The 21,790-nt window shown below is 33.5% G+C and overlaps 2 protein-coding genes across 8 annotated transcripts in view; one reads left to right on the top strand and one right to left on the bottom strand.

Moving 5' to 3' along the window:
• robo1 (roundabout 1) overlaps positions 1–21,790 on the bottom strand; it is a 476,471-nt gene that overhangs the window by 337,725 nt on the left and 116,956 nt on the right. The window lies entirely within an intron of this gene.
• Positions 1–21,790, top strand: part of Ntan1 (N-terminal amidohydrolase 1) — an 83,774-nt gene that overhangs the window by 42,069 nt on the left and 19,915 nt on the right. For 2 of the 7 annotated variants that reach the window (XM_064356086.1, XM_015978133.2), the window contains exon 2: positions 17,102–17,135. The gene's annotated coding sequence lies outside the window, so the exon portion shown is untranslated. Of the gene's footprint in view, positions 1–3,311; positions 3,474–17,101; positions 17,136–17,501; positions 17,633–21,790 lie in introns of those variants that run through there. The other 5 variants (XM_015978131.2, XM_961224.5, XM_015978132.2 and 2 more) reach the window with 5 other exon arrangements.

Below are 21,790 nucleotides of genomic sequence, written 5' to 3'. Positions count from 1 at the left end.
ATTGAATCAGCAAACACAACATTAGAAAACATTTAGCTTTGTTCGGACGGCGCTGTTATTATTTTTCATGCTGGCTAATAAGCAGGTAAGCACTAATTTTCCGAACACTAATTATACATCAGGAAATTACTTGTTAGTAACATGGTTGAGGCGGGCAAATAACGATTGAGCTTTTTGAGAAGTGCACGATGATAGTGTCGTCTGTTGCGGCTAATTAAAAGCAATAATGCGAGGCGATTCAGACAGCTGCGAGAAGGGGCGAGATGTAATTGGGAGCAATGAGGATAGGGCTGGAAGGGAGGGGAAATAGAAAAATAAAATTAAAGGAAGCAATAAGTTTTCTTTAAATTATTTTGTCCTTTGTGATCGAAGGTTAATTTGCAATCTATACATGGTGGTACACCTCAGCTCATGTCTTCTGTAGCTTAGTTATTAGTAAAGCTGGATTTTTGATATTTTGTAGAAGTTATTTTAAGACGCATTTTAGGTAAGTACAGTGAAACCTCCAATAACGGACACCTCTTTAAAATGAACATTTTTGTAAGAACGTAACAAAACCTATATTAAAATTTCCACCTCTCCACAACAGACAATTAAAAGTTTCCTATCGTTGTTGAGAAGTTTTACTGTATTTTTTATGATAATCAAAACTGTTGCTTTTTTACTTACGCATCGAATGTTATAAAAATAAACAGTGTTGGAGCCCTCTTTGACTTTTATTTATTTTCGTCAATAAAAATTTGATAAATAAGTTTTTGGTTAAGAACTCCGAATATGTAAGATTTATATATACAAAGTGTATATAAATGATATATAAATGAATGTGGGATCGTAGTAGTTGCCTCTTCTTTCAAGAAAAAACGAACAATGTTAGTATATGAAAAAATTGGTTTTAGTGGTTGCCTGGGTAGAAAAAAATGGTAATGTACCAGAAATTTCTTAGAAATAAAATAATTAAATGCGATAAATTTATATTCCAGAACCACCTGAGATTCTACACTCTTTTATAAACTGTCTGTATAAGAGTATGTAAAATAACCCACAAGTGAATAGGGATATTGCTAAACAGACGTTGTACGCAGTCTTTTTTATACATTTTTATACATTATTTATTTCTATTTATATATTTTTTTTATTTTTATACATTATTTTATATATTATTTCTTTTCGTAGTATTTGCAAAATGCATTCATTGTAATGCTATGATGCAATTTATTATTTAAATAACAAATAGAATCGTAGTTTTACCTAACTGTTAAACTAATCACAATATCCCTATTCATTTGTGCGTTGGATTTACGTTAGGTTTTGAAAAAATGTTCGTTTTTTAATTCTGCATCAAATGATATAAAAATGTACAGGGGTTGTCTCTTAAAATAACCAAAATAAAAGGTTCTAAAGTTTAAAAAGTTTGGAAATAAATAATTATAAACACCCTGTAGTATTTCAGGTCAATAAAACCTAATTAATAAATCTGTTACAGCTTGTTCAAGACGTATGTAGTAATAATGTCATAAAAAAGCACTGTTTCTACTTTTTATTAATTTGTAAATCTGAAAGTGTAAAAACGATTTTTTGGTTTTTATTTTTTTAAGAGTAATCCCTGAACCAATTAAAAAAAAACATGCTAAAAAGCTATTCCAATGAGCACAAAAAAAATCATAGCATGCCATTAAAAAATTATTATGACGTTATAGTTTTTTTGAGACATTCTGTACAATCAAAAATATTATCCTGAGATGTTTCCGAAAGTATCTACAAAATATCCAAACTCCAACTTTAATTAACTAAGCTATAGGAGACGAGAGCTCTGAATTTTCGCAAATATTATTATCTATTAGAAACAATATTTCAAATATTGTTTACTTAGCATAAAACCAGGTCCTGAACAGGATGACATACTTGTAGTTTAAAATGCTCTTGAATGAATATTTTTTGAGAAAAAGTCGTTAAAAATCGTTGAAAATCTAGGACTAATTCAGACAAAACAATGAAACATTAAAATGTTGTAAAATACCGTTTCGATTTGGAATTTTTTAGTTCTTGAGTTATGATTTTTTAAAGAAAAACTACACTTTGTAATCGGAACCGTTGCCTGGAGCGACTTTAGGTTTTCAAGAGAAAATAGACAATTTAAGGCAGATTCTGATGCTTTTTTAAGTTTCGCTTTAAGTCTTAACTTTTTTAACTACTTGAAATTTTCACTTTTTACGCCGGTTGCGGTGAAATTTTTGAAGCTTGCGAAATATGTCAGGGACTGTTTGAATCGTAAAAAACTGTACAAAATGGCAAGAAGTTTCAAGGCGATATCTCGAAAAAAATCAATTTTTTAACGATGTGCCGATTACGGAGAAACTTAAAGGGCTCGTTAAAGGTCTAGAACAATTTATACAAGGGGGGCTTGGTGTTTTTAAAATTTTCGATATTTTTAAATTAAAACAAAACTAATCGAAAAATAGAAATAGTTTGATAAAATGATAGTTTCTGAAAAACTATTCGTCGCAGGATTATTATCTTATTTTTGACCGATAGATAAATTAAAAGAGCTTTTCAACGATAACAATCTTGAGGGGGTTATAATTAATAATAATTCTTAAGTAATTGTCCAATAAGCGCTCCGGGTATCGGAAATCGGACAAAATCTCGAAAAAAATCATTTTAAAATTGACTCAATTGTTTTTGTTCACTTTTAGGGGCTGCAGATATTTTTAAAGATATTATAGAGAAGTTCAAAAACTTGGCCACAGTGTGTTTAAAAAAATGTTTTCTTTATTTTTTGAAGGTAGCAAATTATAGTCACCGTAATTTTAGGCAAAAAATTTCAAAAATCTAAAAGGACATTTTGGAATCTTATTTCCGTGATGGACATCGGGTTAACGTAACTGTCATGGATAATTAGATCAAAATTTTAGAAAATCGCATGGTAATAAGTGAAATTAGTCGTAGAACAAATCGTTTTGCTTTTTTTATGAACAGTTTAAAATGCCTCGTATATTAAATTGAATTAATTGACGATTTTTTTAATTTTTAACACTCTAAAGCACATAAAACGCTTTTGGATTGAATTTTGAGAACTTTGTTTTTCCGAGTTTTCAATGGTAAATAAGTTCGTAACTTTCTTGACACATAAAATTTAGAAAATGCATTTGTGAAAGCCGAATATACCGGATCCACCCTTTTCTTCTCGTAGCCCCGTCGCACCCCAATTTTTGTAAACTTTCCCCCTCCTCAAGCTCGGGCAAGTGTCCACTCGAGCTTCCTCCTCCTAACACCTAGCGAATACCGACAGCTCTCCTGCCCACACTCGTTCTGTGAACCGGCTCATTCTCTAGATTCCTCAGTTTCCTTCAGTACTCACGTAGTCACAGTCAAGTGCGGCTGGCTGTCTCGTTTCGATCTCCAACCACGTGAAACTCTTCCTCGAAAAAGTCGCGATTTGTGTTTGACAATTGTCGTAATTCAGCGAGTCTTAGGTGAGTTTTGGTATTTTCTCTATCTCACGAGTTAATTAGATTCGGTGTGTGATGTCTTCAAGTGTCACAGCTTAATGACCAATAAAATCGCTGATTAACGAGACGTGAATGTTGTGATTCGTTATCACTTCATCGTTTTTGGACTACCGTGTTACTTATCAGATCGTCGGCTGGTTCCTTCAGGTGAAATATCGTGTCTAGACTAATTCGAGGATTGTATTGTTCGAGCGCTGACAGAAGTGGCCGATTGGTCAATTTGAATAGTCAATTCGGGTGATATTAGATCGGATTGTTTTTGTCGAGACCCGTCTGTTATGTCATAGGAATTTTTTACTGACATCCTTTTAACACCCACACTTGAGAGAAATTTCCGAGGATTTTGGGGATTTTTGGGGGTAATGAACAGGTTTGCAAATAACAAATTAAAAATATGTGTGTCATTTAAGGGCTGGTCCCAAGTAGAAAATTTCGCTACGATAACTTCCAAAACTCAGGGCCGTAGTTGGAAAGTGCACTTTTCATTTTATTGCTAAAGTAACTAGGAATAGTTTTGTCATTGACTTTCTTCGACTTATTAGGAAAGTTGATAATAAAAAAAAGATTGGACCAAAGCAAATAGTAAAAGTGAATTCTTTCGTAACGTATCGTACAAAATAATTATTCACAAATGGCAACATCATTGTATGGACATCGGATTATATGAGAGTATTTTTTACCTATCTATTTATTGCCTCATAAATTTATACGAGTATTCTAAAATGTTAGGAGTATTAATCAGACTTTTCAAAATTCAGTTCACGACAAAGAAAATGAGAGAAGTTTTGCAAGTGTTTCACGAATTAACTAAAAAAATAGGACGTAGCTACTCAAGGAGCACACATTTTTAATAAAAAAAAGTAGCGTACAATAACATAATAAAGTGATCGGACGTCCGATTGGAAAATCCAATTATGATTTCATTTAACGTAAAAATAATTATTGATTAATTCACAGCATTTAACACTTTCCTTACAAGGTTGGTAGCGATGTCGTTGACCTTAAATTAAGTAATCAGATGGATGAGATGCTTTAATAGACATTTCAGCATTCATAAAAACAATTTTTTGGTTTAAACTGGTGTTACACAGTTATCTTTTTAAAAAGCTTTTATTGGACTTGCTTTGTCGTCTGTCTGTCTGTTTCATATTTTCCGAGCGAAATTTGGGAGGGTTCCTGATGTCCGAATGAATTGAAATTTTGCGTACTTACGTAATCTGCGTCATAATGCAATTCTATATTCTATATTCTAAGTAATTCTATGGGAATTGTAACTGAACAAAGTAATTCTGTAATGCCGTAGTATTATAAGTCCCAAAGCTTTTATAAGTTTTAGAATTTTAACCTATTAAAAAAATATTCTCCTGTGATTGAAAAACTTTATTTTTTACTTTTTAGTGACTCTTTTAAATAATAATAGTTTATTATACAAGTAAAAAAAAATGTTCATTATCTTACGCCAACATTTCTTTACGTGTATAATGCAACATTTTCTGTTATAGGGTATTACACAGTTATCTTTTTTAAAAGCTTTTATTTAACTTGTTTTGTCCTCTATCTGTCTGTTTCATATTTTCCGAGCGAAATTTGAAGGGGTTCCTGATGTCCGAATTGATTGAAATTTTACATACTTACGTAATCTGCGTGACAATGTATTTCTATATTCTATATTCTAAGTACTTCTATGGGAGTTGTCAACTGAACTAAGTAATTCTGTAATGCCGTAGTATTATGACTTCCAAAGCTTTTATAAATTTTAGAATTATAACCTATAAGAGAAAATATTTTTCTGTGATTGAAAAACCTTATTTTTTTCTTTTTAGTGATTCTTTTAAATAATAATAGTTTATTACACACGTAAAGAAAAGTTCTTCATTGACTGTGAGTGATGTGATATCTCGAGCAGATAGTGCCAACTTTTCTTTACGTGTATACTGCAACGTTTTCTCTTATAGGGTATTACACAGTTATTTTTTAAAGCTTTTATTTAACTTGCTTTGTCGTCTGTCTGTCTGTTTCATATTTTCCGAGCGAAATTTGAAAAGGTTCCTGATGTCCGAATGAATTGAAATTTTACATTCTTACGTAATCTGCGGAACAATGCAATTCTATATAGTTTATTATCTCTTAAAGGGGTTAAATGGAGTGCTGAAGTTTTGGGTTAGGTTAAAAAGGGATGTTCGGGTACATACCGCATCATATACCAACATACACGGTATGTTGGGACATTATCACGTCACGGTGTGGGTATTATATTCACTTATAGAAATATATTAGTACCTAATAATTTTTATTAGGTTTTATTACAACAAAATATCGCTATTTTTTGTTTTTTTTTGTTTTGAATGACAGACACAGAGCAGTGGTTAGGATGTGCTGTAGCTTTTTTCTACCACATATCGCTAAACAAGTGCACAAATCAACAAAGTACCCAACTGTGTTACAAGGCAGTTAAACTGCAATTCAGAGGAAAAGACGATTACAATAAGTAAAGACTTATAAGCAAAAAATAAAAAATTTAAATTTTTGTAAAGCTTTTATAAAAAAGTTCATTAGTAAAGAAAAAATAATGTTTTTCTATCAAAGGAGAATATTTTGCTTCCAGGTTAAGATTCAAAATTTATAAAAGCTTTGGGTATGGTCATAAGCCATAAGTCATTATAACAATACAGTAGTTGACCAATCCCAAAGCTTTTATAAATTTTAGAATCCTAATCTATAAACAAAAAATTCTTTTTTGCTAGAAACTATTATTCGTTTTTTAGTGTTTTTTAGTGCAATTTTTTTTTTCTAATACTTAGGTGTAACAAGAATCAAGACAAGGCAAAATTATCTTTGACTAGCAGATCTTTGTTTTTGTATTTCTGAAACTATTGCCCCTTTTTACCCCTTTTTGTTGGTTGTTACACATTTGTCTGATTTGTTACTGTTTTCGAAAAATTATTTTCTGAAATATCATATGCTTGCACAATTTTGAGATTTGTAAAAATTTTGGTGATTGTTAGTTTCGTCTGTACTTTTCTGTAAACTGTTTTTTGATTCTTTCACTTTTCTTCCCGACTCTTCTTGGACAATATCCATAATAAAGCGTCTGCTTAATAGCCGTTTTCGGCCGGTATCTCAAATTACTGTAATAAAAAGCATCTCTTTGTCTCAGCGCAACCCCGCAGTGCTCGACAAAGAGTCTCCCATCCGCCTCTCGCAAAATTCACAGTTAGTGCACATACCACGATGCTTCTCAATAAGCGTACATCATAGCCAATAATTTGTATTTAAATCACAAGTTTCACGTTTCCTTATATATTTGCCTTAACACGGCACATTGAGCCGCCAATACCATAAAAGACTCGAATCTCAATTTAATTACAGCTTAGAAACGCTTCGATGATTTTCGTAAATACTATCGGCATTATTTATTACAAGAGAAGAATCCCAATGACAAGCGCATAAACAAATCAATGAACTCGCTCTTTGTCAACACGATTTTCCAATTACGAATTTTTAGATAGGTGCGGTTTTTGTTATTATGTAAATTTATTTCGACTTCTCCACTGAAGAACAATGTCACGGTCCGGAAGGATCGCGTGCGATTCGCACCTGGAAGAAAAACGGTTACTTTCTTCAATTAGCGACACGAAGGTCCACTAATGTGTGAAGATTTTAAAAATAAAAAGCGTTTCGTAAGAAGAATTTCTTCGAATAAACAAGAGTTATGATAAACCTACACAGCGCTTGATAAAAGCATTATACACGCTTCAAAAAGTTACAATGCAATAAAAAACTGATAAAACTGATTTATAACCGAAAATTCAAAACTCGAAAATTGGTTTTATTTTTCTAATAAATTTAATTTCGTGTTTTATTAGTGTGATCGCCGCCGAACCCAAATAAAATCAGAAAATTATTCGAGGCATAAATTCGAGATGGGACTTTCATGAGCGAGCAATAACTTTTATGAAAAATCCTCATCATTTCTCGATCGCATTGATAAATACCACGTTCGGTATTTCGAAATCCGACAATAAAAAACCGAAATTTACGTCTGGCACAATAGAAACCCAAACCTCCCGATTCGAAATTTACGGCCCGACTTTTTCGCGATCGAATCTTGTTGTATTAATATTCATCGTGACCAGTTATTAAAATGTCCAGGATTTGAAATAACGCGTAAAATAATTTACTACTAGTTGCGTAACGGTCCAGATATCGGATATACCTGGACCACACACGATCCGGAATTAAATCCTCTTGTATTAATCAAGCGTTGAATCTTCTTTGGGACTGATCGATGGACGACGTGTTGTCATTCTACCGCTTCGTGCTAGACCGACGATGGACGACCCATTTGTGAGAGAACGGTGCACTCTCACGGACGTGTTTATGGTATTATGGAGATTAGGCCCCATCTGGCTTTGTGGGTTGGCGATCTGAATCTTGGGCTTTTTGCGCGCAAAGTTCAACGCAAAGTAACGGAAGATCGTGTAGGCGCCAATGGAAGAAGGCTAATGAGACAGTTTTTGTTGCAATTGGTACTTCGGGAACGTTAGATACCGTAAAATTCGAACATAAAAGCAGGAAGAACACTGAATGCATGCGAAACCATTCAATTTTCGGTAAAAAACCGCCCAGGACTTTTAACTCATTGCTAACGCGAATTAATATTTTAATAAATTAAACGACAAATCACTCCCTATAAGAAAAGAAGACAGGACTAGAGACTCCCTATATTGGGAGAGTTGGGACACTGAACGTCAAACTGAGCCAATTTTATATTATGTGGATAAGGTATATATTTCCATCCTTTTTTATTAAAATTTTTGTTAGTAACTTATGTCAGAGGTTTATGTCGAAAATAATTATAAGGTTATAATTTTTGTGAAATGTATAAAATGACATAATTTTATGTCAAATTTAACCAGGGACGTAGTAAACGTAGGAAACGTTGAAATTTTGGGATTACTATTTAAAAAAAGAAAATAATTGAATAGCTACCAATATTAATGTTCACATTTCTGAAATTTTTCGATATATATATTAATATTAAAGACATAACTTTAAAACGTATTTCAATGTTAAAAATGCTTTTCTTTCAGTCACAATTTTTAGTTAAACATCTCGTCCAAAAAATTCGTCATCAAGAACCCTTCATATTTCCTGTCGTCTTTTTAAATTTTCTAAAAAATGATATTGAAGGTGTTCTCGTATGAAAAACGTAACAAAATCGTGAATTCCCAATAACTTTATAATTTGAAACAATCTAAAGTTCACGTAGATGCTAAAGGCGGCCAAGCAGCGACACTTTCAACTTTCCTAAAAATTAGAACCAATTTTGGATTCAAGTACCTACATATTTTATAACTGCATAGACAAATTCCCAAAATTTCATAGATTTTGTACATAACATTATTTAGACAATCCCAATATAGGAACTCTAATCACTCCCTATAAGAAAAGAAGACAGGACAATAGAGACCGAATCGTACTTTTCCTAGTAACGTATACGTTATTTGCTTGTTACTAAAGAAACAGAAAATTTTAACGTAATCCTCTTTTCGTCTTGTCGTATACATTATACGAGAAAGATTATGAAAATTCTGTAAAATTTGTAAACTTCAGTTCTAAGGAGGACAAATTAATACTTTTAGAAAAGTTCTTGGTTGTAATCTGTATTATAATCAGAAGTAGAATATTCGTCTAAGATCTACATGCAACGAGAACAACTGAAAAGAAGCTTTCTCTAAGAACGAAGCACAAACATACAGAGCATATCGTCAAATTAAGAAAAAAAGATCCTGTTTTTAGATCTAAAGTACGCAGTAAACTCTTCATCATTCTAATTTGTTTCGATTCCCTCTACGAAAAGTAACTGATCCTAATCAAGGACATCTTCGAGGATTTAAATTATTGTTTATAACTGCTGTAATGGCTGTGGTTCAATTTTTTCACCAATTTCTAAGTCTTGCTAAAAGTCTAATCTTAAAAAGTACGATAAAGGACCTACGACCAGTTTGACGGTTAACTTTTACGTTTAACGTATCAATCAAAGCATTTCGCTAAAACTTTCTAATAATTAGAATAAAGTATTGTCCTTCGACGTAATGGAAAAGGACCTGTCTTAATTGTTGCCAGTGTTGTCGGATTTGTTTTGTAGGCCGTAAGACACAAATTGGTGATTTTTTTTCAACAGGTACGCGTTTTTTTCAGTATCAGGAAAGGGATTTGGTGTTTTTGGACTATGTATTACTCAAAAAATATACAATTTCTGGCAATGTTTCGATTTTTATTTAATCTTCTTCACGATGTCAGTTGTTATTTACCAGTTTATAACTAACAATTGACGGCCTAAAAAAGATTAATTTAATCCAATCGAAACGTTTCCAGACAAAAAATTATATTTTTTGAGTAATAGTCTAAAAACACCAAATATCTTTCTCTACATTGAACAAAGTCTTCCATTTCCGGTAACTATCAGAAAACATAATCTGAAGTGGCAAAAACTTAATCCAAAGATCTAACTTTGAAGAGGTATTTAATTTGATAAGAAAAAGGGTCAAACATTTTTGGTCCTAGGAACTTTTAACTCTGTTGGATATCTACCCAAGTCTTTTGAATCAACCTGTATGTATACGAGACGTGTTCTTGATTATAATCTTTCTAAAAACGTTCTTGATGTCTTTTTTGCCGAGGTGTGAACTCTTGAACTTTGCATCCCCTGCTAGTTGTAAGGTATGTCCGGGATAGATGCCTCGCCTTTTTATTGTGGATAATTAATCACCAAATTGTTTAGGTGTACGGAAAAAACTTCTCTTGATAATAACTCTTTTTTTATTTAAACAAACATATTAACATAAAGATAGACTTCAATAGCTTTTATTACAAAAAACTGAAAAAGTAGCGTTGGTCCTCTTCCCCGAAATGTCGGTGAAAGATGCCCCTCATTAAAATATATATGTAGATAGTTAACAATATTTATTTAATGACAAATAACCTAAAGCAATATAGTCAGAATTTTCTTCCCACAACAAGTAGTATTTTGCCACACAAATCACAAAGATTTTTTTTGTATACTTAATCGGGATATTAAAAGTTCGCGAAGTTTCGTTAATGCCCATTAAATTATTACCAGAAGCTTGTATTAAATTATTCGCGTTTGCCATCTTCTCCGGTGGGACATCTATCCCGGACTTACCCTATCTTGTAAACAAGGCTGCCGTATTACTAACAGGGGGATGTCAGTATGTAATTATTTTAATTAGTTTTTTTACAACACTTTAATAAATAAATATTTATTTAACGAGTTTGAGTGTAAATCGGTCGTTTTCTTTCACTAGTGGATTATGAACCCACGAGTGTATACAACAATTTACTCTTCGAATTAGACTCAACAAGGCTTAAAATTGCTTTAAAAAACCGGAAATTTTGACAGTGTTGAGGAATAAAAATAGTTTGTTCCAAATATGTACTTATTTGAAATATTGACATTGATTCTTTATTGTAGCAACGTTTTCTTTGTACAATGGCGAGCAAAAAATTTCGAGCACTTTTGTCATTTCATTGTCAAAAAGGATAGGGAATACATACGATTATGTCAGTGAAATGTTAAAGGTGTCCGAAATTTTTTGCTTGCTATTATACACCATAAAGTTTTACAACAGATAATGGTGTTTAAGATAAGCAACCCTCGCAGTAAGATGTTTTGACAAGGGTGCCCCCTAAATAGATACTATACCGATTAGTTCGTCTGAAAGTCTGCAGCCTATCTGTAGTAAATCACACAATAAGCTTGCCTGAGTGACTTAGCTTGAAGGGTTCTTGCGGTTTGGGGTAATCATAATAAAATTTTAATGGTGTTCAAAGAGAGAACGTTCTACAATAAATGAAAATTGTTTAATGTTCGCCAAACTAAGAACTGATAAACCATCAGCAGACGATAACCAAAAAAAAACAAAAAAGGGTGGTGCCTCTACAATTTTTTAGTGTGTTGGATGTTCTCTTACAAAAATGAAGCTTATTGCTTCAGGCGTACCTTAAAACGCTGTTTTATGTGAACTTTTCAAAAATGGTTAAGTCTTCCACGGACAGTAATAACATAAGTAATCAAAATATAAGCCTCCAAATTTTAAATAATTGTACCTTAAATACAAGGCTTGATGGATGGTCTGTTGTGATTTGGTATGAACTGTAAGTACAGGGTGCTTAAAAACTGGCGCACCATCTCAGTGGTACGTTATTGAGAAGCAAGTGCAGATTACGGGAAAAATGTTGAAAAAATTCCTAAAGTCATATTTTAAAAAATCTGAAGCTACAAACTTATTGTGTTAACTTTTTTTGTTTTCATTATTTTTTAATGTTTTTATGCTTCACACAAGGTAATCGTTCCCTAACAAAACGATGAATAATTATTTTTAAATTTTCTATCAGACTTTAGCAGTTTCTTTAATTTAAAAAATTAAAATTTATCAAAAAAATCACAATGTGTAAATGTGCCAACACTGGAAATTATTTCCTAGGAAACCGTTTCAAAAATAATTTATTTTTATTGTTGATCAAATTCTATTGCGATCATGACTGTTAGACAACGTTGGCACATATCATTAATCTAAAATCCGTTATTTATCAATAACTTTAATACAAAGAATTTTTTTATTATTTTTACCTTTATATGTAACCAGTTTTCTACCACACACCATTGAGTTGGTACGTCAGTTTTTGGGCACGCTGTATAAATCAAATACAAAACAAAAAATTTGGTATAAAAGTCAATGTTTAAGAAAATCTACAATTTTTGGACATTTTGGAAAATTAAATACCTTTGCTGCAATAAAAACACTGAATCAGGAACCACTTTGGTCTTATGTTTCGCGTTGGCACCTACTTGGCACCTATTTATCCCTCCCTCTGTCCATTCCGCCTCCCCGTGCAATTTCCCGTTTAATTACCACCTCAATAGCGCCGTAATGAAGTCTTTAAGCAAACGTGTTGATGTTAAAAAGTCCGGAACAAGTCGACGCTCGTTCGCCGACATTGTTATATTTCTCTCCGACCGATTGAACTGTGCAATTTCATGCTGTTTGCACCTCGTGTGAACTCCTCGCCGCGTCCTAGACCGACCTATTCCGTTAACAAAACTCTATCATCTCTATCCGAAAAGTGCGCCTCCAGGCACCCCCGCATATTTCGAATGTTCTCACGGCGCCTCCTGGAGGTGTTGTTGTTCGTTCGTTATTACGGACGCGTATATCGAGTTCAGCACAGCCATTATCTACCCAGTACATAAAATGCATTCCTGGTTTAATGCCGACTCGTAACACTTGTTCTCGATGTTGCCACGCCGTTTAAAAACCGATACGTGATTGACAGACGCACTCAATCATAGAGAGCCGATTATTGAGTCGTGGAAGAACAAAGGGCGTTTTTGGAAATTTGCAAATCTCGCTCGCGCCTCCTGTGGCGCGATTACGATCGAAATTCGCTCGCTGTGAGTGACAGCTGCAGGTTCAAATCTCTTCGATTCATCATCGCACGTCAGAGTTACACAATATTCGCGCATCTCCCGAAGTGTGAACAATATCCGAAGAGGCACCGTCATGTAAATCCAAAGTCTCTCGCCTTTATCGATATAATTAATGATGGATCGAATTGGACGCTTCCTCGTCGTGTTCCTGTCAAAACAAGCATTGTAGAATCGGACGCGAGTACAAAACGCCGACAGATTCGAATGAAACGTCTGCATAACTCGTGCCGGAAACGCCACCACGAAAAATCGATAGGATTCAGATCGGGCGATAGCGACTTGTTGCTCGCATGTGTCACCGCACAGGTGGTTCGCTTGTCGTCAACTCGTGGCAATTTGCCAGCAAAAGCAGACATAAATCCGCAATTAGAAGTGAGGAGTCGTTAGAACGATACGATCTAATGTAAATATTAAGGCTCGGTTTCCATTAATAATTTAGAAATAAATTTCCGATGTTTTATGGGTTTCATTAGGAGGTTTTTATGCGAAGCGACGAAATTTACAATAATTATGAGGAAAAGTCGACGGGGTTCAGATCTGGTGACCTGGAGGTCGTTACTACCTAGGATCATTTTTTAGCCAGCGTGATGGCACTTTTTTATTCAAATCGTTGGGAAAATAAACGAGATTTTATTTCGGCACTGGTCTGAGATATACTCAATGTCATAAAAATTGCAGCACCAAGAAGGAGTTTGAATTTTTTGACGAAACGTAGCACAAATAGTCGACTATTAGCGACTAATAAATGATTAAACGATTTTAATCAAGTGGTTAGGGAGTTTTTAACATTTAAGTTCTTTCACCAGCAAGTGTTATGCTTCCAATTTTTTTCTTTTCTGACTATCTTTTTATTTGTTTTTTTTTAATTCGTTTAGGTTTAAGTGTTCTAACAGCGCAGTTAGACCTGGAGACGGCAAAAGCGAAATTACTTACAACTTACGCAATTTTGAAAGAGGCATGATTTTTGGACTACAAATAGGGGTTTTTCATTTACAGAAATTGATAATCGCTTGGATAGAAATCGAAGTATCATTAAGCAATGTTATCAGTCATAGACCGGATTATCAGTCATAGACTGGAGAAGGCCCCGGATACCGCGAAAGAGAAAGCATACCTTTAAAAAAAAATAGTTCAAAATGTTCGTCTTCGGAGTATGGCTATAATTTAATTACAAGACAAATTTTTGCCCAATGGGTGGGTTTAAAGGTCGTTTTTTATCACTTTGGACTGTTTACCATCGAAATTGGTTATTTGGACTGTTTCCTGTTGGATTTACTTGGTATGGGAGGAATGGGCAAAAACGCTTATCTAAGCCTGACCCATCAAACCTTTATTTACAAACACAACGCATTTCGACCATAATATGGTCAATATATACAGTGTATATTCTCACCTGAGGATGACCACTTTGTGGTTGAAACACGTTGTCTTTCCAAATAAAAGTTTTGGTGTGTCAGGTTTAAGGTGCGTTTTTGCTCATTCCTCCCATACCTAGGAAATCCAACAAAAAGCAGTTCAAATGACCTAATTCGATGGTAAACAGTCAGAAGTGAAGTACAGGGTGCTGCATTTTGGATGTCCGAATAGGCGATCTCCAAAACTAAGAGGTTTAGAGGAAAACGAGTGACACATAATTGGGTCCGTTTTTTGAGAGAATAATTTTGGTCAAAACCGCATCTCGCTATCGTCTTTTGTTTTCGACTTATAAACAAAAGTTGACCTTTTAGTGAAATCTTAAAAAAATGATATCTTTATTATTATAAAAGATACACATTTAAAACAAAGACATTATAGAGGAACTTTTTTACAGAGAATTTAATAATGTTATCAGCGATTTTTTTAATCATTTGTTTAGCTGTAATAACATAAAGTTATATTTTTTTAAATGAGAATCATAGTTGCCTATGACATTTTCGAAAAGCTTATTTTTTTCTGAACTCAAAACAATATAAATATAGTTTGATATTTTATATATTTTTGATAAAAATATATCTAAAATATTTGAGTAGTTGGCCATGGAAAAATTATTTCACATAAACGTTGTGAATAATCTAGAAATTTTGTGAACGGTTATTAAAGTAAAAAATGTGAAATTATATAAATAAACTATGTTAAAGTTATTTTCAATTGAACAAATATACGAGCGCGCAGATTATAATTAGGTACATAAAAAATGTGCAGAAAATTGCAAATGATTTGTCACTACCATTTGATGCGACTTTTTTATGATTTAATGAAGTGCAATGGAGGTGACGTTAATAATGTTGTGTATTTTTTTATCGCAGATGGAATTTGATTTTGATGTTTGGATTGTCATTTTTTTGTAAAATAAAATTTTATTGATACGCAGTCATACAATTAATAAGATTTTTCTTCTTCCGACATTTCATGTTTAAAATTGGAAAACAGAATGACAACGTAAGTTTGCCATTTTAAATATAAAAACAAATAATTTTTATTAATTGCAAAAATTTGATCTAATAAAAATTTATTATGCTGTTTTTGAAATAATTAGGGTTAAAAAAAATCATTACATGATAAATACTTGTTGGATAATACAATTTTCATAGTTTTAATTAAAAATCCAAAATTTTTTCATGGCCTACTATAAAGAAAAAGCAAAATGTTTTGTTTTTTCTTAAATATTTAAAATTAATATATTACATAAATAGACATATCAAATCAGAAAAAATAAGCTTTTCGAAAATGTCATAGCCAACTATGATTACTATCCAAAAAATACAACTTTATGTTATTACTATTAGATTACAGTTAAATGAATGGTTGAAAAAAATCGCTGATAACATTGTTAGATTCTCTGAAAAAAAAAATTAAATTAAATTTTAATCATTTAATATCTGCTAATAGTCCAACATTTGTTCCAAGTTTTATCAAAAAATTCCTACTCCGTCTTGGTGTTGCAATTTTAATGACATTGAGTATAATTTCCACGTTTTTCACAATACGGAATTTATGGCCTCGAGACGTTAATAGGCCTACCGTGAAAGATAAATTTCGTTAAAAGCCGATCTGACTAATTCAAAGAGCAATAAAATATGGAAAACGTTGTTACGGAGGGAAATTTACAGTTGGTTTATTGCCTGCATCAGTAGCACCAATTTGATATATGGCAGGCCGCTGTATAACGGGAACCATTTGCCTTTTGGAGAAGAGTACCAGGAATAGGCAAAGGTTTGGGATCATTGATGACAGGCATATGAGTATTTACTTTGTCCCAGCAAAAAGTATCATTACCTAGGCCACGATCTGCATCAACTGGCATTGTTATGGTATAATAGAAGAATAATAGTGCTCTGGGACAGTACAATTTATTATTTCCATAACATAACGGAGGTAAAATGGGTAGACACGAAACTACCATCAGTGTCAGTCTCGGGACAATAGAGCTCAATAAAACCAGTGTGCGGTGTTGAATCGTCTTGTTATCCTTTCGCTACTGATTTTTGCAAATTTTTGCGCAACCTTGGCTGGGTTTTTGACCGTCGATTACCCATCGATAATAAATCAGTTCCGATGTCCCGTCATATATCTTAGTTGCACATTAAGTGGATGCTAACAATTTCAGAAATTGGCAAAAAACGGTGGCTCGTAATTGGACAAGACTGAGTTATTAGTTTTAGTCACTCGTGGCATGTTTTACAACGTTTACAAATTACACGGTAAACATTTTCGGAATTTTGATTTAAAATGCAAAACATTTCGGCGATTTTTCAACACACGGAACTAGATGGTTTGATAAGTAATTGAGCAAGGATCTGCTCTGCCAACTGTGCAAAGCGTGTTCTCGTCATAATTGCACAAATCGTTGATAAATTATAGACAAGTCTCGTGGGCGAGCTGATTTTTCACCCCATGGCTCGCCCATAACCATAATATTGTGATGGTAATGGACCTCTAAATTAAAACAAACTTTCCACCGGCACGAAACAATCAAAATTGGATTTATCGGTCGTGTTTATCGCGATTCAGTTAGACAACATCACGAACTCTTATCCGCGATCTTTTCCAGCAATAAAAACACTTTTTGCCCGTTGTGTAATAATTTTTATTGTTGCAGGATCCATGGTTAGCTGTTCGGGCGAACGTTGAAGGTGAGTGGAAAATAGCTGCATATTTAGTAGCAGTTGCGGCGCCACTGATCCAACAACAATGGGAAAAATCAATTGGACTCAATTGGAAACGGCCCGAGCTGAATCCTATTGAACCAATTTGGACTTTCTCTTTTTTCTCCCCGTGATTCATTGCGCAAAATTTAGTTTATCAGAGTAATGACTAAGTTGTTTCGAATTGAGTCATTAATAAAAGAAACCGATCATTAGAGTGAAACTTGGAGCAATTTCGAATTTCCTCCTCTGTCAATCAAACCGAGCCGAAGAATGTCTTTATTCAAATCAACATTGAATAGAGCGATTGTTTCTCGTTTAACATAATTAAAAATACACCACTATCATTCGAAAACATATTTATGTGTTGATAAGAGTATCGTCTTGACGATTTTTATTGGTCAATCCGTCTTTGCTCGTAATTATCGCAGTTGAGTGTTGCAAGTGGCGAGTGAGCGTCCTTCTTTTCCCCGATTTTGTCCAAGGTAAGATTGGGACATCAGTCATCGTCCACACGCAAATTTTTCCACCATTTTTTGATGGATTACTTGTGTCAAATAACGTCGTCGTTCCGAAATCCAACACTAAATCATCGGTACGCCCAAGTCCGGTGTGCAGAGAGGTTGAGGTTAATATTCACTCCGACCACATCAATTTGACGGAATTAAAATATAACCGTCATTTGTAAAGCGCTAGAAATTTGATAGCCTCGTTTTAAATGGACATGTGAGAAATTAGTATTCTTGGACGGACGATGATGAGCCGTCCTGGGATCCAGCCTTCTCTCATTGTTTTACAGTTAGAGGTAATTAATTTTTTTCGAAAGGGGCGGCTCCGGGCGGTCACGGAAATCGCCCGACCCCACTTTCGGAAGGTTTGGAAAAACTGTGTTTGCGAGGAAATTTTAAAATGAGAACCTGGTGTTAAAAAGAGTTTTCAGGCTATGAAAATCTCGGAGAAATTTATAAATAAAGTATATTTATCAGTTTAGAGTTTCTGGAGTAAGTACTGATTCAGCAAATGTTTTTTCCATGCTTTGTAGGAATAATAACTGCTAAATTAAATATACCTACCTAGATTGTGTCAAACTTTTTCAAGAATCTAATCTAATCACTAGTTAAACCGGGTGAGTCAAATCTTTTCCTTAGTCACTTAATACAAACACGAAAGAAAGAAACAGATGAAACACATATATTGAACTAAATTGACATCGAACCTTTTCAGAAAAAAAGGTCCTATTAATTTATTTGTTACATTTAGTGTAAAAAAACTGTCTGACGAAAAAATTGCATTAGCCGTAATAAACTTAGTCTGCAAAAATTTCACATGGAAAATCTGTTAGAAATTTATTTTTACATTATATATCGTATGTTTTCGTCTAAATTATGACTGACACCTTAGTTTGAAATAAATCTTTAACACAAAACGATCAACGACCCTAAAACTTTTACAAACCACCGGTATGGTTCCATCGTCGGTAGCAGATCAAATCTGCAAACTCAACAATGGCAATGATCACGCGCCAATTCTACGAGGGCAAGGTGAGAAATTCACGGCCTACTACAGAATTAACATTGTTATCAACAAAATTTTTATGCGGAAGCAAGTCATTATGTGTCATAATAGCATCCTTCAAGTTTTGTCTTAATCTGACAAATAGTTTTTGTCTCAGCATTTTTTAAAGTAAAAGTAAAATAAAGGGCTTATTGCCAACAGAAATTTATTCAAAGTTGCTGAGACTTTACAAAGAGTCAACCTCTTCATATTTTACTGTAAAAAAAATGGCCAGCTGAATTCGAACGTGGTCGCACATCTTTCAATGATGAGTTTTGTGAAGGACGAACAAAAACAGTAACCACGGATGAAAACCTCAAAAAAATGCACAATTTGGTATTCGATGATCGGCGAATGAAAGTGTATGAGATAGCTACGGTCATAGGGATATCTGAGAAAAAGGTGTAGTTGATTTTGCACCAAGAATTAGATAAGAAAAAATTGTGTGCATAAGGGTGCCGCATGGGTCAATGCATCTGCCCACAAAGGCGCTTTGGCAATGGGAAAATTGAGGGATTTAAAACATGAATTATTAGAACATTTTTCATATTTGCTTGATTTGACTTCCCCAGACTTATTATTATTACTCAAATGAGGAGGTGATTGACGTTGTAATCAAGTATTTTGCAGACCTACCAGAAAGTCACTTCAGGGATGGGATTAAAAAATTAGAAACACATTGCACAAAGTGCGTTGAACTAAATAGAGATTATACAAAAAAAAATGCATATTTGAATTAAAAAACGAAGTCTTTCATTGTTAGGCCAAGAATTTTTCACCTTGCCCTCGTATAGCACTATCATAAACACTGTATCTAACGACCACCCTGATGGAACTCTTTATCAAAGTAACTGATGATTTGCCAATATTCCGAAGGAATGAGTGCTCCAATATCTAAATGCAAATTAAAAATTAATGGCACATTTCCTTCAAAATTTAATTAGGTAGTTTGATGCATTACCGCCAAATACACATTTTAATAAAAATATCGTTGACGTTAAATTATGATAGATAAGTAAATCAAAGTAAAAAAAAAGACTTTTTACAAATTGGTGAAGATGTCCTTCTATACAATCAAATCCCCTACACTTTTTTTTAAAAAACTTAAATAAATTACAAAGAGATGTTAAGACTGTTAAGTAAAAAACAAATTCTAAATTACTTGCACTCACTTGGCGGCTGGAGAACAGAGTATTTCGGAATTTGTTTTATTATAACAATAGAAATTATCCGAATTATTAGAAACATATTCTATAACAAATTTAAGGGGTGGGGGGGTCAACCAAATTTCTTGTGATAAATACCATGGAAATTATTAATAGTGCATTAAAATCTTTAGTAAAATTTATTCCTACAATTGATTGCTTTGACAAGTAAAGGTTAAATTACTTTTAAAATTTAGACTTTATAGATTTTGGCTGCTCTTGGTTCAGGTTACGAGGCCGAATCCTTAAAAATTCTGAAAAATTTGATCCAAAAGCAAACAGAAATTTTATTTTTCCAAGTGTCAACCCCTATAGCGATTTTCTTAATTTTTACAGAAAAAATGGTACACTCACGATCACTACAATTTATTAGCAATTTATGTTAGTAAACTGTCTTTAAGCATTAAATGTAATTCAGAAGAAAGGAAGAAGATGGTAATTCCAGTATAAAATTTTTAATCTTTTGTGTTTAAAACTCAAAATTTCAAAACACCAAAGTAAATCACAGGCTATGTTGATTAGTTTTACGTTTCTACACTTCGTTTATAAAACAGCTTTATTTTAAAACATTGAAGTTTACTCATTTTCATTTCACTTTGTTTTAATCAAAGCTAATCTTTTATGAAATACAGTTAATAATAGAGAAATATAAATTACAACTTACTCTTTTTGAATTACATTTTTTGTTTTGTTTTCTACTTGTATCTTATTGATTCTTTTCGTCTGTGATACGCGTTATATAAATCTGTTAATTATGCCCTAGGGCCATAACAAGCGGACATAATGACTACGCTCACAAATTCGTACTAATGCTGACAACAATAAATCAATTAATTTTTATATTCCAAGTGGAAAATAAAACGTTATATGCACCACGGGCATAACTCGATTTTATAAAGCTCGGGCAACTTAAAATCTCGGGCCAGAGCCTCTTGACTGTTGCCCTCGTATATAAACATCTTCATTATGCCCTTGGTGCATAAAATACTGACACAACTTTAGAATTAAAAAAATATTTTGTCGAATGAAATTAAAATTTTCAGAAATACTGATCTGAATTATAAGTGATGTTTTCGGACTCTGAAGGATCCATAAAAACAACAATTTCTGTAAAAGTTGAAAGGTTAGAAGGAAATTTTGTTCATTATTTTGAAAAAACTTGAAATATAAAACATTTACATGGGATTCTAACAAATTTGTTTAAAAAGTAGTGACTCCTTATTAAAAAAGCACTTTAAAGGGATCCGTTTTGTTTGTTAATAATAAGGGGTCACAACCAGACCCTTGCGGAAAACTAACCGAGGAAAGCAAATCTTTGGAACACCTTTTTATTCCTCTGACGAGCCTTAAATCACACAACCTGCAGCTATTTGGCCTGCAATCTACCAAAGCTAACAGTAGATAATAATCGGTCATAAATCTCTTGATCCTGTTATACCATTCTACTGAATTAGATCTTGTCAATTTCTAAAGTGGGCATCCTAAATCACGTCCCGACGCCCGTTACGCCATTGCTTGTTTTTCTCTTCGTCTATGACAATTAATTGGTAGTCGACAGGAAACACGCTAAGATTAAGCATTACATCAGCGTGCGAATTAAGCAAGTGTGTAAATTATACGAATTAACACGTTCGCAGCCAAGTGGCAGATGCGTCCGTCCACCAGACAAAATTTCGATTTTTTCCTCCCATGGGCCGTAAAGCCGAGATTTACGATGCGAGCAGGTAAAATCGTTAACGATTCCGTGTCGACGCATCGCGACATCGCTAATTTACGAGTGGCGTTCGCGAAAAAATCGCGGTGTTATCCCTCTACGGTCTTATATATTATCACTAAGTGCGGGTAATTGTGGCATGGGAGTTTTATGGTGGATGGGTTCTATTA

Source organism: Tribolium castaneum, chromosome 1 (assembly GCF_031307605.1).
Source record: "Tribolium castaneum strain GA2 chromosome 1, icTriCast1.1, whole genome shotgun sequence".
Lineage (NCBI taxonomy): Eukaryota > Metazoa > Arthropoda > Insecta > Coleoptera > Tenebrionidae > Tribolium > Tribolium castaneum.
This window is presented reverse-complemented; position numbering and strand designations above follow the sequence as displayed.